This window comes from Sander lucioperca, chromosome 12 (genome assembly GCF_008315115.2).
Source record: "Sander lucioperca isolate FBNREF2018 chromosome 12, SLUC_FBN_1.2, whole genome shotgun sequence".
NCBI classification, from domain to species: domain Eukaryota; kingdom Metazoa; phylum Chordata; class Actinopteri; order Perciformes; family Percidae; genus Sander; species Sander lucioperca.
In genome coordinates this window covers 33,970,057-33,992,659 of record NC_050184.1, presented here as the reverse complement: position 1 = coordinate 33,992,659, position 22,603 = coordinate 33,970,057, and the positions used below count along the sequence as shown (strand labels likewise).

The 22,603-nt window shown below is 42.5% G+C and overlaps 1 protein-coding gene and 1 long non-coding RNA gene across 2 annotated transcripts in view; one reads left to right on the top strand and one right to left on the bottom strand.

Moving 5' to 3' along the window:
- Positions 1-739: 739 nt before the first annotated feature.
- On the bottom strand, positions 740-2,601 carry LOC116043739. The gene is made up of 3 exons (XR_004103539.2): positions 2,269-2,601; positions 1,855-1,993; positions 740-1,513 (listed from the first exon to the last, which is right to left on the bottom strand). It is a non-coding gene; the product is annotated as an uncharacterized LOC116043739 (long non-coding RNA).
- Positions 2,602-3,703: 1,102 nt separating this feature from the next.
- LOC116043723 (trypsin) overlaps positions 3,704-22,603 on the top strand; it is a 68,145-nt gene continuing 49,245 nt past the window's right edge. Inside the window, exon 1 of the mRNA XM_031290604.2 lies at positions 3,704-4,033. The gene's annotated coding sequence lies outside the window, so the exon portion shown is untranslated. The remainder of the gene's footprint in view (positions 4,034-22,603) is intronic.

Here is a 22,603-nt window from a genome sequence, read left to right as displayed (position 1 = left end):
TGGATCCAATCATTTCTCTTGATGAACACTGTGCTCCATGCTGGTTGATGATAGTTTATTATTTATTTATATGGCTCATAGTGGGAAAGTGATGCCTTATTAAACTAATTTTCATAATCATGAGTCCTCAGTGTGACATGCAGTGGTGGACTCATGCTGTCTGAGGGGCAGGGGCGGGGGAAATAAAAGACACTAGTACGTATAAAGTTTTCTAGCATGTAAGGCAGCCTTTATGGCACTGTATTGCGTTTTCTCCAGTGGAAGGGCACGCAGGAGGACACTTTAACATGTACCAAATGTACCATATAATAGTAAAGCAACAACATTGATTCAGTTTTTAAGAGGTAAACACTTCTTAAAATGTACACAATAACACTACAGGTCACTGGTGGACACAGAGAGAGCAGCCCATCACTGCTTCCCAGAGTTGTTTAATCCTGTCCCAGAGTGTAATAGACTGGCTGTGCAGTGTTTTGGTGTCTGATAAGCCTTCAAACTTACAGATCTACTACTTAAACTGGCTATCCCGGACCCTTATTTCACCATCTTACTCGTACCTAAAGCAACACATCCCCATGAACTCAGCCCCTTTGTTTTAACGCAGGGCTGATTTAGTCTTCTTCTTATCCTTTCCAGGTTTGATTTTGACCAAACACTGTCTGATTGAAACACTTAAACAATGTTATTTGATATTAACTTTATATGATATACATGGTTTAATAACACAGTGTGTAAAAAAAAAAGTACTTTATGACCCTCTGTTGATTTCCCCCAATTCCAGTCCAGTTTCACAGGATAGACTTCCTATTAAAATGCAGCAGCTGGAAAATGAGCAATCTGAGTGAGGGAGCCCAAGTGAGACATTAATGTGGAGGGCGGGGAAGAGAAATGGCTCCCAATTTACCTCTCCCACCTAAGACATGCACACATGCACACGTATGCGAGCAAACACACAGCACATTCTCTCTGTACAGAAGCCCATAACTTGTGTTTCAATCTATAGCACTTAAACCATAGAGACGCCGCATGAATACAACAACTATTAAACAGATATTAAGCTTCCAGAGGGGGAAAGAAAAAGCTACTTCACAAACTTTCTGATGTGTCGGTTTTATTTGCTATGTCACTGAAGATAAGTTAGATACATCAACACTGTTGTTAAGAAAATTATTAGTATATGGGATGGATAAAGTACAGAAAAAGTATTTTTGTATTAGCTAATGCTGACAGTGAAGCGATTACAAACAGCAACGCCAGTAAGGGACTATCTGCAAAATCATTGAGACTGTCCTCGACGAAAAAAGTTGTTTGTACTAGCAGCTTATTACGACCCATATTTACGTTTATGGTTAGGGGTTGATTTCTAGACCATAGTAATAATGACAGGTGCAAAGCAGGAAGTCGTAGTAGTATTAAGGCTGAGAAAGTCCTTTTAGGGCAGGCAGATGGTTCAGACAAATACAAGACTTTGGCCCAGGAGACTGGCTGGGCTGTTCGTGTCCCGTTTCCGTAACTGAAAGTCAATGTTGAGTTATTTTAACTTCACATAACAAACATTACTATGTCATGTTCTACGTCATGTACTTATGTACGGAAGTGAAGTAATGTAACAAATGTACTGATTTTATCGCAAACCACAATCTTTTCCTAAACCTAGGCAACAGAACTACCAAACTGTTTCACAACGTTGACCACATGTTTAAAACTGCGACCGCTTTGTTTAGGTATGAGGACGTGTTGAAGTGCGCCAGGCTTTGAAGCAAATTGCACATAGTGGCCAAACAGTGGAATTACAGCTTCCTGGTCTGTCACATGATGCCCTCTGGCCCAAAAAGACTTTACCTATAGACTAACATGTAGAAAGAGGAGAAAGACATACCTGGGCAGCACGGTGGCTCAGTGGTTAACACTGCTGCCTCACATCAAGTATGCACTGCAGAGTTCAATCCCTGGTCTGGGCAGGGCCTTTCTGTGTGGAGTTTGCATGTTCTTCCTGTGTTTGTGTGGGTTTTCTCCCACCATTAAGACATGCATGCTAGGTAACTAGGACTACAGTTGAAAATTAGCCAACTGACTAGCACTGGCACATTTAAGAAATGTTGATTAATGTGCATTGTCCTAATAAATCAATGGGTCTATTTTTTGAGCGTCACAACCCTCATGACTCGTTTCACTATCAGAATTGTGGTCTGATAACATTTGGAAAGCCTAGAAGAAGCCACAAGATTAAAACATTTTATCCCCATTAAAGTTAGAGGAGCGCCAAACCTGAAATAGCCGATCGGACAGCGGAGGTCGTTAGTGTGCCTGCTCTATGAGCTACAGTGTGGAAGCAGTGCCGATCATCTGAGTAATTTTATACATGGTGTTGGCTCCATGATGGCTCCATGTGCCACTGAGTAACTCTCTGCCCCTGCCTTGAACGCTGTATCCAGTTCATATAATATGTCTTTGGTGGATCTCCTGCCCCGGTTAGGGTGCTAATTTAGCAAACGCTCCTGTGGGTCGCAGAGGGTAAGACCAATGTGGTCGCATGAGTTGGAGGACTTGTTGAAATCATTGGTGGGGAGGGGGGCATGAAGAGATCTTTTAACTGTTACTCATCCAAGACAATATTTTATTTCATCATTCCTGTCCCAGTCGGTCTTTCTGTCCCTCCTCTCCATGCACGTTCCCTATTTCCCAGGCCCTTTTTATTGCCATTTTCCATCCATCCACCAGATGCCCTCAGATTTTCCCTCCTTTCCCCGTCACCTGACTGCCCCACCTATGTACACACCTGTTCCCACTTCAGCCCTGCAGTTACCTCACCTTCTGCTCACCTGCATCTCATTCTCTCATCAGCCTCTCAGTTCATACCGGCCCAGTTCCATTTATTCCCTGCCAGCCTATCTACACTCTCCCTTATCCTTGTGACAATTCCCGTATAGATTTATATTAAAAAAATAGTTACATCAAAGAGATGGCTTTTGTGTGTGTCACAGCTTATAAAGGTGAGTCTGCAATCTTATCTTGGTACTTTACTCATCAAAATCAACTAGGAACAAGGACCAATATGTCAGTTTTACACACAGACACTCTCCTGAATGCATCATTTGGAATCAGTCTGCAGCAGCCTTCACTTTCATTTTTATTCTGCATCATAACAGAAAGCAGCACACAGCTTTCTTTGTCTTGTGCCAACACTGGACTTTAGTTTAACAGTGTTTTGATATTTGCGGAACAGCTGTCTGGAGAAAAGCCTCCAACACGTCTGGCCATGCGACTCGAGCATCATACAATTGGTTTGATTATAAAGCACAGATATACGTACTAGGGTGAGCAGTGAACTCTTTAGGAGTCACATTAGTATTCCCTTCTTTCTTTTGGCTGGCTGATAGTGGGCGGGGCTTAGCAATCAACATGGTGGCTCTTATGTGATAGCTCCTCGCTCGAACTGGAAGTCATTCTGGCCCTATATTGTGAAGGCTGTCTCAGAGCTCTTATTCCTGCCCCAAGGAGCAAGGAACAAGGATCGAGGCTCTAGGAGGGATCGCCGAGGAGCTATGAGCAAGGATACACAAGAGCAGCCTTTCCAGAAGCTGTGCAGCTGACAGCCGTTGCTAACGCCGCCCTTACAGCTGACGAATTTACGTGATGCTTCAGAGGAAAGGACGTCTCATTCTTCTAAAATAAACATTTCCTTGTTTCCTCTCTCCTCACAGGATTTCCTTGCATCTCTCCCATCCTCGGTGGGACGGACCAAGATGCAAGGAAGGGCAGCAAGTGAAGGAAACATGGATGCAATTTAACGACCTGGGACGTACGCCAGGTTGGGATTTTGGTGCTGAACAACTTGAGAGTGAGCGACTCAACACTGGAGCAAAGAAATTTGACTTTGGCTTTGAGAACTGAATGCCTACTACCTCCAGCTATAATTTTCTTTTTGGACCAACCAACAACAAAACTTGAACAGAACCGTCAACAGACACCCTCTGGGCCGGCCACTTAGGAGGACCTGTCGGTTGGAGCTAGCTGTGGGTGCTGACCGGAGGTAAGCCCACACATAACCTACTGCCAGCCAGCCAGCCTTCTCTTCACAGAGCACACTATGTTAGGGAATGAACTTACCCCAGACACACTATGAGCCGAATTGTGTCATTCTCGTTAACGTACATATGAGGCAATATTATCCAATTTAATTTATATCTTTTGTAATTATTTGGAATCTGGTGGTGGTGTTCAAGTCCATCAGTACCTAATATGATATATTCTTCACCCCCTCCCCATCCGGAAGTGAAGGAGACACATGTTACTGTACAGCTCAGTAACGTCTCATTCACTTCCGCTTATAAGCCACACCCACCCCAGCTGGGTGGCCAATAGACTAAGAGTTGGATTGTGTCATTACACAGCCCAGTCTCATGGCAGTTCGTGAAATGTTTATGTAATTGAATCTATTGATTCGTGAACAGGACACGATTATGTCGTTTTTTTTTACGTGTGGTGATTATGAATTTTAATGTATTTAAAGGAACACGCCGACTTATTGGGAATTTAGCTTATTCACCGTAACCCCCAGAATTAGACAAGTCGATACATACCCTTCTCATCTCCGTGCGTGCTGTAACGCTGTCTGACGGTTCCAGCGGCATCAGGCCAGCACAGAGCATGCAGGTGAATGGTTCCAGTAATCCTATTGCTCCGAATTGTGACAAAAGTGACAAAATAACGCCAACATGTTCCTATTTACATGTTGTGATTTGTAGAGTCACAGCGTGTACAAAAAACAACGTAACATGAGACACAGCCATCTTCTAACCGTAAACAAACCGGGAACTATATTCTCAGACAGGCTTGCTGCAAAGCAAATCATTCCGCCTAAGTACTATATTCTTCCGCCTGAGAATATAGTTCCCGGTTTGTTTACGGTTAGAAGATGGCTGTGTCTCATGTTACGTTGTTTTTTGTAGGATTACTGGAACCATTCACCTGCATGCTCTGTGCTGGCCTGATGCCGATGGAACCGTCAGACAGCGTTACAGCACGCACGGAGATGAGAAGGGTATGTATCGACTTGTCTGACTCTGGGGGTTACGGTGAATAACCTAAATTCCTAATAAGTCGGCGTGCAGAAAATCAGCGTAGGGAGGTTGGTCAGGGTGGTGGATGGGTCAAACAATACAGGACTTTCACCCCAGAGACGGGGGATCGCGTCCGCGTGTTGCAGTTCCTTTCTCCTCCTAACCACAACCGTCCCGTTGTTGTCGGCGTGTCCTGCGTGTTATGGTTCCTTTCCCAGTTTTTCTTTTCCTAACCTCAACCGTCCCGTTGTTGTGGCGTTTCATGTCCCTGTTATTGCGTGCCACAGAGACAGCGAATCGTGTCCCCGTGTGGCGGTCAGTCCGTTGTAATTTCCCCATTGTTGCGTCCCCCAGAGCAGCCCAGTCTCGTGGCAGTTCATGAAATGGTAACGTTCGAAAATCGTGACCTGTACACAAATCGATAAATAAAAATAACGTGACTATTTACGAACTGCCGTGAGACCGGGTTGCATTACAATATTAAGTTACTGTATGCAATTGCATTATGTGGTATAGAACTGGGACATTGCTATTGTATTTATTCTTAGAAGAAAGTGACACATTTGTTATGTCATCCTGACAATGACACAAACATGCCAGAAACCAGTGTAAGTTCGTAACTAAGTTAAAAAGAGAAGCAGTTTTACAATGTGCCTTCGTAATGGAATTAAGGTTGCAGTGTTGATGTATAGTCTCTCTGACCCAAACAAAAAAGGATAATTATAATAGAGAATGGGAATATGGCCAGACGAGACTGGCTTTATCTTTCTGAGGGTAATATTTCTGTGGATTTGTCTGTAAAAGCGAGGAAGGTTGCGCAGACAAAAAGAACTGCCAAAAGAATGGCGAGAGGGAGGTTACTTTGAACGGCCATTGAGTGCAAAACCAACCATCTTCATTCAGTGTTGAGGACATGAACTGTTGTTACTGCCAGAAAACATCCATTTGATGAAATGCATCGATCTGGGAGTTTTGGACAAAAGACTCGAGCTCATTTTGAGCTGACACAACAGACCTTTTGTCCATGAATAAAAATCAGTGTAAATGTCCAGGTAGTTTATCGAGAGCTCTGTGTAGAAAAAAAGTTCCTGTTGGAGATCTGCTGCCAAAAGGAATCGCTGCTTATCTCACTAAAGACGTTACATTCTGAAATGGTAAGCATTTAATTTACATTTGATCCATACTCTTTTGTTCTGTTTCAGCACATTTATACCACAGCAGATTAAGAAGAGTATCAAGGCTTTCGAGCTTATTCACTGTGGACTTTAAGCTGAACCAGCAATATTCCACCACCTTCATATATCAGCACAGTGTGCAGCATTTTAAAAGACTACTGTAGCTCTGGCCTATCAGACAGCTTTTCAAATTAAAGACTGAGACAGCATGAGTTGGTTTGCTTGGGGCTTGGATAAATGAAGTTGTCAGTAGCCGCTCCGTATGATTCATAGGTTTACAGGCCTTTGTTTGTAGTAACAGATGCTACTTCTCTCTCAGGGCTCTCACATGTGAAGAAAGACCTTATAGTAAACACATCAACTTCACAGCTACCAGAGAGTATGATGAAAGGATATGATGGATTCATAGATGCTTCCCAAGGGGCCCACACTTTTCCACTTAATGATGATATTATAGCAGCTGGTGGTAAAGCCTTGGCACGATTTACAGCATCCACAGCAGATAAAACCGAGCCCACATTGTACCCGTAGTCATACTGAGCTTGTGTGGATGGAATATTGTCTGCACCTAATGGGTTTAAAGTTATTTTATGTTCGTATTGTAAGTGGCCGTGGTAAGTTGATGGACAGGGTCAGACTGACATGTCACATGAGGGGGTGTGGTGTTGTTAATCTGATTTAACCCAGCCATTGCAGGTTTTGATTCAGAAAGCAGAGGCTCAAGCTGACTTTTTTTTTTAACCTTTTGGACAGAGCCAAGCTAGCTGTTTTCCCCCTGCTTAAAGGCATTATGCTAAGCTAATAGGCTGCTGGCCGTAACTTTATATTCAGTGTACAGACATTGTTACTGATCTTTTAATCTAACACTGTTTGTGAACAGTGTTTTCTGTTGGAGATGGTAAGTGCCTTTGGGGTGGACTTTGGGCTTTTTCACTTAATAAACCTATAATGTGCACCAAAAAGATATAGAACACAACGGAAAGGGAAAAGCCAAAAATCATAATATGAGCACTTAAGTAAATAAACTAACCTTCCTTCGTTAACTGTTTTTTTAATTGACTGGTATAGCTACTCTAAGATCTGATCTCACTTTAATTAAATCAGAAATGAGAATTTACTCCAATCATACATACCAGCCCTCATCAGGGGCACCATATGAAGTCCACTTGAAAGAATGAATGTAGTGAACGTACCGAAAGCTGACACAGATGGAGTTTTGAGTGCAGGCATGTGGGCTTGTTGTGGGGAAGGCTCGTTAATCCTAATTAGTGCCCTTCGCTAATGAAGCCATTAGCCCTCCTGTAGTATAGCCAGAGGGCCATGCTGCTGCTGCTGCTGCTACATATGCACTTGTTCTCATCTTGTTCTGTTTTACCTTCACAAGTGGCCTCTAATGGACTATAAATCTCACTTTCATGCACTTTCATTTGGCAAATAAGGCTTGTGTTTTAGCAACTGTTACAGGTTATATTTACATTCAGTTTTATGTTCGTCACGAGTTGAGTCTCATTACACTACAACAATTCAATGGATCAAATTTCACGTATACGTTATGGTACAGTACATTTTAAAATTGCATACAGAAGCCAGAAATTGATTCTTGAATTAGACCTCTGAAGTGCAGCTTTTGTAGCTGTGGTTTGCAAGGACGTTTGTTTGTACTTGTGAGGACGGGCGACAGTTGGCCCTCAGGCTGAATACTTATTATTCTAAGGGGAGCTGAAAATGCTAATGAATAAAGGAGTATCTTTGTAGTGAATCTGCCCATGCTGCATGTAGTTGGAAAGTCACTGAATTAATTATTTGATAATTAAGCATCATGATGGAAGTAGCAGAGAGTGCTGCTAAATGAAACAGACGCCACAGCACAACAACAAAGTCAAATAATTCATTAATAAATAATGAAATCATTTTTTTTATATAACCTTATGATGTTACCACTACTTCTCATTGAAAAGCCTTTATTCTTGTGTGTAGCAAAAGCAGGATCTCCATTATTTAATGTCTCCTTTATTGCATCTGCACTGTATTAAAAAAAACTACTAATAATAATTCTTTATTTTCTGCAAAATAGAGTATGTTGTGTGCAGACATTGGACCAGAAGCTGTGGATGAAATTACTTTTGTATTGGTGTCATGTAATTCCCTGTGGGATGGGCCACTTAGTGGCATGACACGTAAATAAAATATATCAATACTAATGTACTAATAATACAGAAAGCACAGCTAAATACAGAAAAATAAGGTGGGGGGTGGGGTGGGGGGGGCTCTGCAGCCTCATAACACCTGTCTCTGTTTGGAATTGGCCAGGCAGTAACGTGGATCTCTTAAGATCCGGCTGGTGTACACCCATATCCCATCAGTCTCTTTTTCTTCATATTGATCACCACCACTCCTTCTTCTCTGCGAGTAATCACCGGCTGGCAGTGAAGGAGGAATGACAGCGGTTCTTGCATTCTGCATACGGATGAGATGTAATCTGTCTGCTGTCTCCAGCTGGAAGTGCTATCAGGAGGCCCTGGGACACAGGGGCGGAAATGACTGTTCTATTCAATCACTGTTCTCTTTTGAACTGGGTGTCTTGGACATAGCTGAGAGCTGAAAGATTTAGCACACATATATATATATATATATACACACACACACACACACACACACACACACACACAGAGGGGGCTGTCCCTTTTGATGAGCAGTATGCAGTTAGAGCATATAGCTTCTAGACGACAGTGTCTTCGACCGCTGACCTCTTGGCGTCCGGCTCTACTTTCTCAAGTGACAGATAATGTTTTTAGTTTCACCCCTGAATTTACAGTTCTGCAGAGAGTGAGCTTGACATCCTCTCTGATTGCTAATCTGCAGAGAGTCGCGTGATGAAAGCAGCTGAGGCTCCGACGTGACACTGTGTGTGTGCTCCCTGACACAGGATTGAATGTATTTCTTTCCAGTGAGCCTAAACAAAGCTTGTTAAAGTAGCGTTTCCTTTAGGGGGGGATCCATTGAAGATTCAGACTGTTTGCCAAGTGCATTTAACATTCTGTCTGAATGGTTCAACTTCAAAAAGAAATTCAGAGGCAATCCATAGCACGCCCACCAATCACTGTCAAAGCTTCCTTTGCTTCTCTACGCGCGACAGCTTTGGAGATCTCTTCCCTGTCTCTCTGCTAGATTTGGATGGAAGTGTGATTGTGGTCTCTTCTGAGTGGCAGCAGCAACTTTACACAGCAGAGCTTCAGAGCACATGAAGACTAACTGCTCCACTTTGTCCTTTTGCTACCTTTTGCCTTACGCAATTCTAACTTTGTCTAGTTTCATATGTGTCCAGAACAAAAGTCTCTCTGCACTGTTAGCACAGGACATTTCTCTCTTCTCTCTCTCCGTAGCGTTGCAGCTGGTTTAATCACTGTTTAGTCACAAAACATTTCAGTAGCTGTCTGAACACTTAACTGTGCTGCATTATTCAGTGTGGAGGGGTGTTCTTGTCTTCCATGCAATGTGACATGTACACTGGAGGCATGCAAAGTGCACGCCGAGAGCAAGATGTACAGCAATGATGTTGCCTCTGTAGTTTGTGTGACTGCATCTTATTACAAGATTAGACAGGAGACAGTGAATGTGTATTACAAAAGTAAAGGGAGGGACAGTTATTCACATCCAAACACAACAAGCCTCATGGCTTGAAACATGCTGTCAACTCTGATGGGATCAGATATTTACTTTAATCGCCTCACATCCCCCCCTCTGTCACTTACTCTCTTATTTTCCCTCCCAAATCCTCCATTTGCACCCCAAATGTTCTTTCCCACCATCTGGCAGTGACACATAACACAAGCAAGACATGAGTGCCCCTTCTGCGTCGTCAGGTTTTACATTAGCACAGGTACTTCTAATTATTTTTGCGCTGTCTGGACCAACAATCGGATTAACTGCACATTATACATTTATGGTAAAAGAAATTACTCAGATCAATGCCACAGTTTTGCATTCACATTTGCTTCATGCAGAATGGCCCCATTCACTGTGTTTTACTGGGACATAAATTACACCACTGGATTATTGTTACAGATGCATTAACATCCCATCACATCTATTGGATTATGCTGAGGATGTTTCATGAGTCTGGTGGCTAGTGCTCTCCTGTATGCTCTTGCATACTGGGGCAGCAGACTGAGAGTGGCAGACACGCAGGGTTTTCCCTACCATAATAAAGCTTAGGCACAGCACCCAAGCGGCTGCAGCACCTAAGCCCAATAAATGTAAAATCAATTTGACTCAAAACTAAATGACTTATTTCAAATCTAATGATTGTAGTTGGTCCCCAGTGGACTTCTTTAGCGAGTTGTCTTTAAGCTTTACGAATGTTATTTATCTGTTCTAGCTTTTCCAACGTTTTAGACACATATGGTAATAATAATGGTCCAAAATGACGAAATTCAGGGTACCTGTGTGGTCTTAGAAGTATTACAAAAGGCTTGCATTTAACTTGGAGAATCTTGGGAGTACCGTGAAATTGCATGTTTTTTTTTATTTAAATAGTTCACATTTTCTTGAGGGAGGACCCCTAAAAGCCCCCGTTGAACATGTGCATCTTCCACAAACCTAGGGAAAACACTAGGGGTGTTGAAATTAATCATTGCATTGATGTGATGCGGACCTAGACGATTCTGCATCGATGCAGTGACAGACCATAATCGATTATTGCCTACTGATGTTTGTTGATTTTCCGGTCGCTGCTTCTTTTTTTTTTGTTTTTTGCTTTTGTCTGATGTCTGCTGTGATCAGACTTCTATTTGTAAAGACACTTACATTCAGGAAGTGTCTTTTTAAGAGCAGATACAATAAAAAGGCGAGTTCATATATATCTGTCTACTTGAATTTGTTGATGAAAACCATGTGTAGCAATATGTAATAATATTGAGGAGGTGACACATTGGGATATCGATTTGAATTGTTGACAAGATAATCGTAATCGAATCGTGAGACCAGTGAAGATTCACACCCGTAGAAAGCACACACCAACAGACTCAACAAACTAATCCACAAGGCCAGTGATGATGTTGGGGTGGAGCTGCTCCTTAAAGGAGCCGCAGGTAGGATTGTGAAGATCCAGGACTTAGCCAAAAAAATTTGAACATCAACAACTTCTGTCCCTCCCCCAAATCGCACTACAGGCTGTAGGTGGTGCCAGAGGAGTCCGATTATTTTATTTATTTATTTTTTTTTTTTAAATTACCTGCTTCATGTAGTTCTACTCAAACATAGGATCAGTTTCAGCAAATATGACAGAAAGTTAGTTTTTATAAGGCTTAGCTACTGCACCTTTTAAAGACAGTGTCAGAGAAGAGGATGCTGTCCAAATTACATTCCATCCTGGACAACTCCTCCGACCCACTCCACAACATACTGGTCAGTCTGTGGAGCACCTTCGGCCACAGACTCAGACACCCACGATGCACCACAGAGCGCCATAGGAGGTCCTTCCTGCCTGTGGCCATGAAACTACAGTATATTAACTCCTCCCTCTGACTCACAACACATATTTCCATATCACATCTCTATGATGTGAATATTCTTGGACAATTATATGTAATAATTACTCGTGCAATAATTTATTAGTTACATGTGTAGGCTTAATATCTGATATTACTGTAGTCTCACCTGTTTTGGCCACTTGTTCTCTGCTGCTGATGTTCACACTGTACTTTATTTATGTTCACACTGTACTCTAATAGCATGTATACAATCCATATAATAGCAGCACAATATTTTTAATCCAATCTTTACTTTTATTTAACTTTTTATTTCTTGGACTTCAGCGATGTTACTTTACACACTTTAGTGTTTAGTTTTTAACTTACTCTTGTTTCTGCTGCTGAGCAACTGAAATGTAACAATTTCCCTGAGGGAATCAATAAAGCATTCTGATTCGGAACATGTAAGCAGCATGTTACTGTTTTCAACTACTTATACTGTTGTGAAACTAAGTCTATGACAAATCATATTTTATAAGGTCATCGTAGTTTTTTTTTATATAAAATCTTAATCTGCAAAGTGACTACTGTCACAAACTGGCTCAGGGAATGTGACAAGGAGGGAGTCCACACCACGCAAAGTTATTTTATAAAAAAAAAACAGGTTAACACTAATGAACAATGGAGTGTGAAGATCAGCCACGTCATCATGACCCTCCTATGTCAGTCAATTGACTGCTCTTCTCTTTCTCTGGGGACTATCAATGTTAAACTTTACAACCACACTCCTGCTCTCCCTCTGACAGATTAGATAGAGCGAGACTCAGCCAAAAGCGGGAGTCTGGCACCATAACCTCCAATTGGCCAAAACTCAGTTTCTGTTAACCCTTTCCTTGACTGGGTTACAGGTGCATAGCAACGGGCGACAGCCACACAGGATATTAAACCTGTTTCAAGCCCTTTGAACCTGTAATTGTTTGTCCTCTGTCACTAACAGACAAGTTCGCAAACTCTCACTTGAAGCACTAAAATAGATTTTTTTTTTTTTTTTTTTTTTTAAACAAGTGGGTTCTGGCAGAGAATCAAAGCTTTAATTTGGGTTTGAATGTTTTCTATTTGTCGTTTTTGTATTTCATTGTATAACTGTTTGCTTTCTTGTATTTGTTTTTGATTGTGTTTTCTGTATTTGTCGCACATTTTTTACTTTGGTATGTGCTGGGTTTGTTTTGCACGTTTTTGTATTTGATTGTGTTTTCTATTGTCGCACGTGTCTGTATTTACATTAGAAGTGTAAAGTTGCATAAAGTGGAAGTACTCAAGTCAAGTACATGTACCTCAAAACTGCACTCAATTACAATACTTGAGTAAATGTACTTCATTTACCTTACTCCTGAAGGTTTTTTAGAAAACATTTACAATTGAAGCAGCTGTGACAATACACAAGTTAGGATGTTTTCACAAGTGAGTGTCTTTTGTTATTAGCTGGTAAGGAGGTGGGGGAATAATGTCAGTGGGCTCTGATCTGAGGCTTCAAGGGGGTTATCAGCAATATCTTTGCAACAGATCAAAGCACTACCTCCCTTTTGGGCAGCCCTAAGTTAGGAAACATGATTAAAGTGCTCTACTTTCTGCTAATCCTCTGAGGGGAAACTTGATAAATCTACGGAGCAGCAAAAAGGTGGAAGGGAGCAGAGGCAGAAAGAGGGTGGATGGAAGCAGCTTTTCAAAATGTGTCCTGTCATCAGAGATGTTCACAAGTCATTTTTTGGAAGTCCAAGTCAAGTCTCAAGTCTTTGAGCTTGAGTCCAAGTCAAGGCTCAAGTCTTTGAGGGGCAAGTTCAAGTCAAGTCTCAAGTCTATTGCCACGAGTCCAAGTCAAGTCTCAAGTCTCTGGCCATCTGATCTGTCCCTAACACTGTATTGTTAAATCTTATGAATTCAAAGCATGTCCTGTAGCTACCATCCAGACAGTACAGTATCAAAATCAGTTGTGGGATAACTTTATGGGGTCTACTTAACACATCCCTCTAGCCCTCTGACCTGGTGAAATATTAACCAGTCTGTTACATCATATGGCTACAACTATAAAGATACAATGTGCCTGTTCCCAGCATTAGCACAACACGTTGCGATGGTTAGCTGGTTAACTGTGACAGTATATGCTAAAAGTCTCTTTCACTCAAAAAAATCTAATGTCGAAGTGGAAATCAAGAGAATAGTGGCAGTGCCACACCAGTTACAGAACAACATGCATCTCAGTGTCAGTCCAAATTACGCAGAATAAGCAGTTTGAACTCACTGATCTAATTCAATTTATTTATTTTCTAAGTGTTAGTACGCTCAGTTAAACTGAGTCCATCGTGAGGGAGACCCGGCTCAGAGGAGGAGAGGTTAGTGAGGCCAGCGTCTCCACGGCAGGTGACAGTGCGCACGGATCCGCTGCGCCACGCATGGATGAAATAATGAAGTATGAAACAGAAATATGTGCAGAATTAAGACAGTCAAGACGGCCCAGTGTTTGGTGGACCGAGTACACCTTGTTCACTTTATAGCCTACAAATCATTCGCGGGATCAATTACGCATCACATGAGTTTGCCCACCTGGCACAGCGTTTGTTCCTGGGGAGATGGATCCGTGCGTCCCGCTTCCTGTGCGCCATGGATGTCTGAGCCTCAGCAACTACTAACTATAAAGATATAATGTGCCTGTTCCCAGCATTAGCACAAAACTTTCCGATGGTTAGCTTGTTACCTGTGACGATATATGCTAAATGTAACGTTTCACTTTCTTGTGAGTGACTGACCTATCTGGGTACGTTTTGAGATGCCTGATGAAGTTCGACGTTGTTGATCCGGCATAATTTATCTTGATGCCACACACCTTGCATGTGGCTGTTGGCTTACTGCCACTGTTTACCAAGTTATTGAAAGCAAAACTAATGACAAAAGGCACAACTCCGGGAGGACTTCGTGTCGCCATTGTCAATGTATTTTTATGTGTGAGTGCGCACACATAAGGCATAACGCATGCGTTACGTTGCACATTATGGCAAAGGGCAGGGGACATGCAGCTGGTCATACGTTTCCCCAACGTATATGCGCCAATAAAAGAAAATGGAAATACACAAGGGCGTAAATCCCAGGGGGGTCGGGGGGTCAGGACCCCCCCTTCTAACGGTTGTCCACCCCTAAAAATATCATTAAAACAATGCTGTGTATTGTAAATAACATAATGATGTATACTTAAAATATCTGTAAGTAGTAAAACAATACAAACCCCAAAAAATGCTTTTTAAGTTTAGAAACATTTTGAGTCCCCTCTCCCTTGCCTCACAGTGGTTTGGTCCACTGCATGCTGTACGTTAGGAATCGGATCTGCACTCGACTCACAGTCACATCGGTAGTGACAGGAATGTAGCTAGTAAGTAGGTGGTTCAAGGCTATTTTATTCACGTTAAACATCGGATGAAATTGTTCTTTTCTCAAATAGAAATGATGCTGAGTAATTAATGAATTAGTTATGACAAAAAGTTTGCTATGTTAGTGTAATATTAATGTAACGTTAGCTAGCTTGTTTAATAGCTTGTTGGATAGAAATTCACCCACTACAACTAACGTTACCACGGCATAACGGCAACGTTATGTGTGTGAACTGATGTTAGGGTTAATATTGAAGATATTGAGCGTCAGCGTCAGTTCTGGCAGGCCAGGTAGTCAAGACGCTGCTAACCGCTATTTGTCAACAACACGGTCTCATCAGCTGATCTGCATCAGCTAAGTTGCAGCAGCTGATCTGCATTAGCGCATCAGCTGGTCACTCCCCTCGCTGCTAAATGGCTACACTCAACAGGGCGCGCTACTTAAGCTGATTCAGTTGGCTCCTTCTGCTTGCTGCCTTAGCTGCTCCTAAATGCTGCTACTTTAGCTTGTTCCTACTGCTGCTTTAGTTTGCTCCAAATGCTTGCTGCTCGCTTTTTGCTACTCGGTTCTCGTTTGCACATTAAACTCGTGTTTTTGTCTGGCACCCAACGTCTGGTCTAGCTCACCTCGCTGATGGACATTACTTCCAGCGCTGTCGATGATGGTTCCTGGCAATCGGCACCATCTATTACACGCACCAGCGTTGCAGCTTCAACCAAGACATGAGAGGATGCCTCTCCGGATGACGTTGCCGCCGCCCTCCGTCGATACTCCCAGTTGGAGACTGAACCCCGACTCCTCCCTGCATTGACGATTGGCTGTGCCCATGTTAATGGAAACTTTGTTCTTTAACGTCCGACCTCTGATCCCTGCCTCTCACGAGGGTTTGTTGCCCTCCTCTGCGAGTAGAGGCTGCTCAGTAACACTTGAGCCTCGCCGGAAAAGTGCTTCTAATACGTTCTCTTAATACATTTATGTTCTACTAGCCTTCTCTGGTCTCCGTAGAGAACTATGGCGTCTGCTAGTCCATTTGTGTGTGTGTGTGTAATATATTAAAAAAAAAGAAAAGAAAAAAAAAAAAGGCACGCTCGAGCTGGCCGGTAGACTACTGCACACCAGGACCCGCCCTTCATAGCATTCATTGGCCAGGCGGGTACCGCTCCCGGTACTATGTGAAGCATCGTTCACATAGGGTTAATATACCCCGTATATTTATCTTAAAACACTCCCGGTCCTCCTCAGCTATGAAGTCACGTAGGCTACTTGTGTTCAAGCCTGTGTGTTCCATAGTGTATTCTCGCTAGATAAGGTTATTTGTATTTTTACTAAGTGCTGAGATTTAGTACTTCCTCCAACACTGCTGCACACAACGGGCCGGTGGCCATATTCGTCCGGGCTCAGCGCTCTTTCAGCCGTGACCCGTGCTTGTGGCGTTGTCAGTAATTCACTAGCAATCTCTGAGCTGGCCGCTGGATAACGTCAGCTAACGTTTTTGTCACTATTTACACTACGATGGAACTAAACCTGGCACTTGTAGTCACAGTAATAACGACCAATTTCTCACAATGTTCTGACGTTGAGCAATTTTGTTGCTTAACTTTTTAATGTAGCCTAGATGTGTAACTAAGTATCTTCATGTCTGTAGCTACTGTGGGGATGCCCACCACAAGTCGGTGTGTCTGAAGAGAACCCGCTTCATGAAAGCTGAGCAGCTGAATTTAACCCGTCAACGTCCCTATGCTGGGACGGGCATTGTAAAAGCTTTCAAACCGCTGTTCGTGGATTATTTATGGCTGGTCTCCTTAAGGTTTCTTGTCGGTTTGTTGCATTTGTCTGCCGTGTTGTTCAGTTGTTGAATATGTTACCTTAGACGCTGGATGTAGATCAGAGTTAAGTTTTGGTCTCTGGTCATGGGTAATTGGACTAGCATTTCCTTTTACGTATGATTTTCTGGAGTTGTTTCCAGCACTCAATTTGTATGGGGATGCTGCGCCTTCTGTAGGGTTTTTGGGGGGGGTTCTACAATAACGAAGGTTTGCAAGCGTTTGGCCGAAATAATTACTCACTTTACCAGCAGTGAATCTTCAACAACCTTACTGGAGTTACATCATATTGTCGTAGCCCGCGTTCTCTCGGGTACTCATTGGGCTGGGACACAATTCTGTTTTTTTTTCTGCGACGACGCAACTGTTAACATCATTGACAAGAGGTGCGCATCTGTCCATTCATTATAGATTCATCTGACGTCTTACAGGGCTGGCATTTTGGGCAATTACAATTTTCACGCAGCTCATATCATGGCTTGAATAATCACGTAGCTGATTCTGTCTCGTTTTAATTTTCAGAATTCCATCTCCTGTGTTTGGAAGCAGCCCAATCAAAGCTGGATTGCCCCCCTTTAGCCAAATCATTCTATTTTAAATAATCCACTTTAGTCTTATACGCGTGCTGCTGCGCAGTGCATGCATGGGGGTCTGGCAAAATCTATGTTGCCAATGCATGACTCAGCTTGGTCTTATTTCACCACATTTTGTACTAGGCCTAATTTATCTGTAGCCGCTCTGCCTTATAGCTATATTATATCTTATATATAAAATATCTTTATATATTGGTGCTTTTATTGTTCACTGCTTCGTGACTCAAAAAAAAAATGCAACCTTTTCCCATCACAAGTACGGTACGCCTCTGCTGTATGGCCTCAAAAAACTGTATGTATGATAACATACAATTTAATATCAATAAAAAGCTTTTAGTTTGCTCCTAAGTGATTGCTATTTTAGTTGCTCCTAACCGCTCGCAGCATTAGTTGCTTCTAATTGCTCGCTGTTTTCGTGCTCTAAATGCTTGCCGCTTTAGTTTGCTCCATTCGCTAGCTGCTCGCATCGTGCTACTCCTCCGGGAAAAAGCACGCTCAGTCACGGAGTAATGTTGAGCCGGCCAAGCAGGCCTACTGCACACATATGGGCCAGTGGCCATGTTCGTCCGGGCCCAAGCGCATTTCCAGCAGGTTACCCAGTGCTTATGGCGCTGTGCGACATTCAATCTTCCCTCCTCGTTATGGCTGCCAGAATTTCAACGTTGGACGACGGCTCCACTGTCAGGCTTTCGTTTTATTGGCCCTCATCTCCGCTCCATTGGTGTCCATTTCCGCTCCAGCGGCCTCAGCCGTCTCTGACCAGCGTCCATAGAGGGCATTAAAGGGCACCTTACTTAAAGCTGCTTTTAGTTTGCTCCTAACTGATTGCTATTTTAGTTGCTCCTAACCGCTTGCAGCATTAGTTTGCTCCATCTGCTTGCTGTATCAGATAAAAAACGGGCCGGTCCCGCCGGTCTTACTTTTATTTCTTCTTATATGCTTATATAAATGACAGTTTTATCCATCTTGCTGCTAATTAGCTTTAGCTGAGTATTACGTTTTCAGTCACTGTAGGACAGGCTTGAGCTACTGGGCCACGCTCACGCAAAAAAATTTTGAAATGTAAGAAGCAGGACGATACGAAGACAGCTTTCTTTGGTTCTGAGGGTGGCGAATTTCTGTGACCCAAATCATGATTCACCATTTCTAATGTTTCAATTTATGATCGCCATATTCACCTTGTTTCTCAAACGCTCCAAAATGGATAGTAGGCCTAGTAGCAATAAGGTACGGTTGTTTGTCTCAAAGTCTAATACTGGATTTTGTCCTCTTCCATATCTTCCATGCTGACCTATTTGAGGAACCGTCCTCGTGCTGGTCCTCAGAGCACTGTAGTCACTTAGAAGGGAAACCAATGTCCAGTGCCTGGTTTACATCTCGTCTACGCTTCCTCTGTATTCTGCAGACTGCCTTCGGACCGCTATACAGCTCATTCCCTGCGCATAGGAGCCGCAAATGCTGCAGCGGCATCCACTCCTGTTTTTCAACCCTAAAACCAGGGTGCGATGGACCTTTGCTGCATGGGAATGTTACCTTTTGACATGGCGTTCGCCCTATTCTCGATGCTCAGAAGCCAAGCGCTCGGCACCCTGATTGGTTGGACCAATGAACAATTGGCAATTTGTGCTTCATCTGCTACATTTTATCTCGTAAACACTCTTAACTAGGACATTCATTATCTAAATGCGCTTAAAGGCAACTTAATTCCATACTCTCATTTCATCACGAGAGGATTACCAGGTATGGTCTGTTTGGGGGGAATAGTTTAGCTCTCCCAGTATTAAACTGTGTGAGCGTCCCCTAATGCTGCTGCTGTCCCCTGACTCTCTGCTTTTTCATGGTGCTCATGAAAGGTCAGGGGACTCCTCTGAACAGAGCCATATCGCCAAATTTAATTCCTAATTTATTCAATAAATTCTTAAAGCTTTCATTGTCTGTGTTGTTCTTGACGTTATGGACCTGACAGAACTACAATTGTGTTTGAAGTGGCTGATCAGTGGGTTTGCTGTAGTTAAATATATATCCTCTGTCCCAGACGAAACCTAATATTTATGCGGAGGACGCAAGATAATTTTATAATTATAATATGACCGCGTGGTGAACCTATGAACCTAATTCATATTTGAGCTTTACTAGTGGCTCACTAATTCACATTATGATCAGCTAATTTAACAAGTGTACAAAAGCATTGTATTTCTTTTATATGGGGACACTTTTTCAAAATAAGTCATGTTTTAAGGTATTTTTGTGGCTTGTGTACACATGTCCTCTACAAGTATAATTGTGGCTGTATTATTTGTGTCCCCTTCAAAAATTGCTCTTCAGAAATTTTATGTTTATTGTCCCCAAATACTGTTAGATCAGATTTACGCCCATGGAAATACATGAATAAATTTAGATTTAAAAAGCTATAATTGCATGAAAACATGTTGACGAGTCTCGAACCTCGAGTCTGAAGTCTTTTGGGTCGAGTCCGAGTCAAGTCTGAAGTCAGTTGTTTGTGCGACTTAAGTGCGACTCGAGTCCGAGTCTCAGACTCGAGTCCCCATCTCTGCCTGTCATTCAGTCTTTATATATGTTAAACACCAAAACCAAAGATGCCTTTTCTTGCCTGCACTTAGCAATTAATGAACAAATACGTTCAGTGAAATGTTTTCAAATGTGAACCCAAAAATGGGTCTCCCTTCCCTGCAGATGAAAAGAGAGATGACACACTTCACATCTCTCTCATCCTCTGCAGTCAATGTCTTTGATGGAAACTGAAGTGCTGTTATTTGCAATTATCGTCCTCCATTTTGCTATAATACTTATCACTCTCTATTTTCCTGTGCCTGGAACCATTTCAAGCTGTCTCAGTCAGATATTTTTACACTGTACGAAGCCCCAAGCTCTTTTTGTAATGGTTTACGGCGTTTTCTAAGTTAACTAATGATTTATGTTGCTGAGCAGATGTCTTTTGTCTCAGGAGGTATGTGCAATGTAGTCTAGATCAACAGTACAGTTCCAGGATAACTGCCTGACATCGAATCTTCCGCACTGTGTGTTGCCATTCTCAAAACCCCTTCACTTCTTAAAACAACAACAAACTTCGAGCTAGCAGGCTACACGCTGAAAATGGTGAGTTTTGAAGAACATTTTGATGGTGCAACAAGGCAGAACTGCTTGGTTCTTTCGGGGAATGATTGTAAAGATTTACAAAGAATATGTTTACGGCATTGACTCTAACTGGGACATACACATGGCGATACACTGGTAAGAGCAAATGAGGTTTAACCATGTATCAAGCTAATTTAAATAGCTCACGTTACTGTATTGTGTCAACAGCTAAATTTATTTAATATTGTATGTGGCGTTTTCTTATTCGTTGCCATGTCATTTCTCTGACGCGCCATTGTTCCGACCTCTCAATAACCCAAAAAATTCCCTTTGGTCCTACAGCCCACTAGTCCGACGTTACAAATCCCACTACGTCCACGCCAAGACCCGCCCTTCAATAGCATTTATTGGCCAGGCCTCCATGCTTACGCAAGGTAATGTAACCCCATTTGTACAGGTCCTATCCCCTGAGCAATTGGCTATCCTAACCTTAACCACACAAGGTCAAATGCCTAACCCCAACCAATCGAGCTGCTTCGTAGGGCGGGTCTTGGCATGGCCATAGTGGGATTCGTAATTTCGCCACCAGCGAGACGTCGGACTAGTGGGTTGTAGGACCAATGAGAACAATGGAGCATTGGAGAAATGGGCAGTCCCCTTATTGTTCGGGGTGCAAATGTTGAGACTATTTGAAGGGCCAACGTCGCTGCATCCGGAGCTTAGCGCCGCCCAAGACGATTGTGATTGGTTTAAAGAAATGCAAACAACCCAGGGTGTTTTCTTTTTCTTTTTTCTCCTATACCATAATGTATGTGTGGTGTAGCTAGACCTTACTCGCGAGACTATGTGTAATGTTACGGAAGATATTCTCCATCATCTGGGTGGTAGGCAACTTGATGAGATACACCTGCAAAGCTGCTCCCAAATCACACGGGCCCTGTACTGTGATTCAAGACGTTTACACACCAAGTCTGATAATATGAAGCTGGGATGTCTCGCACTATTTGTGTAAGCTAGAGCATGTATTTCCTGCTCTTGTCGTGGTTTTTAATATTCAGCTGTGCTCTCCCAGGTGTGCTGTCAGGACGTAACACTTCCATTCATCTCCATTTAGCCACAAACTCTTCTCAATGAACAGAGGAAACAATGGCCCATTTTAGACGTGATGGAGTTTGTAGCCCTGACTGGATGTAAGTATCGACCGATTTATGAGATAAGATAACTATTGAATTGAGGTTCCTGTCTTCTACAAGCAGGATCTATGACTTATTTTCTGTATTAGCTAATGGTTCACTTCGTCTCAGGTTTGAAGCTCACCATGACAACCCGACTCTCTTGCTGTATTTCTATTGAAGGGAAGTAGTCTTAACTCGAGTGGCTGATTCAGTCATGCAGCCTACTCATTATCCTGTGTATCTGTCCTTCCGTTTGAGACCGGCATCTAATTTATTTTTGGGTGTCTAATACAGCCGTTGCGACTGCTTTTACCATGAAAAGCAACTAAAAATAAAGCTTGACTGCACAGTAACAATGCAACATTAGACTTTTCTGTCCTCCCCTCTGTCCATTTCTCTCCTTTTTTTTTTTTTTTAAATAAATAGCAACGGAGCAACGATTACTCTTTATAGTCCCGTTTTTTTAAATAATATTTCAGCCTTTGCCTTTGAGCCAATTATTCCATCTTCTGCATATTTGACACATGGCTGTTTGTCCCAGATTCATAAAAATAGCCTCCTGGCTGAAGCCATGTCAAAGAATTGGAGAAACTGTAAAAGACAGAAAAAGTGCATCTGCAGGGCCAAAAGAGAGAGGGGAAAAAAAGATTGTTTGTGAAGTTGAATGGCTCTTTGGTTTTGAAAAGAGGACGGCACAATAATCCGGTTTCGTCTCGGCTTCTGTCATGCCTCAGAGCTTCGTGGCATCCCACTGAACTCGTTGTCTCACCTCCAGGACTTAACAAGT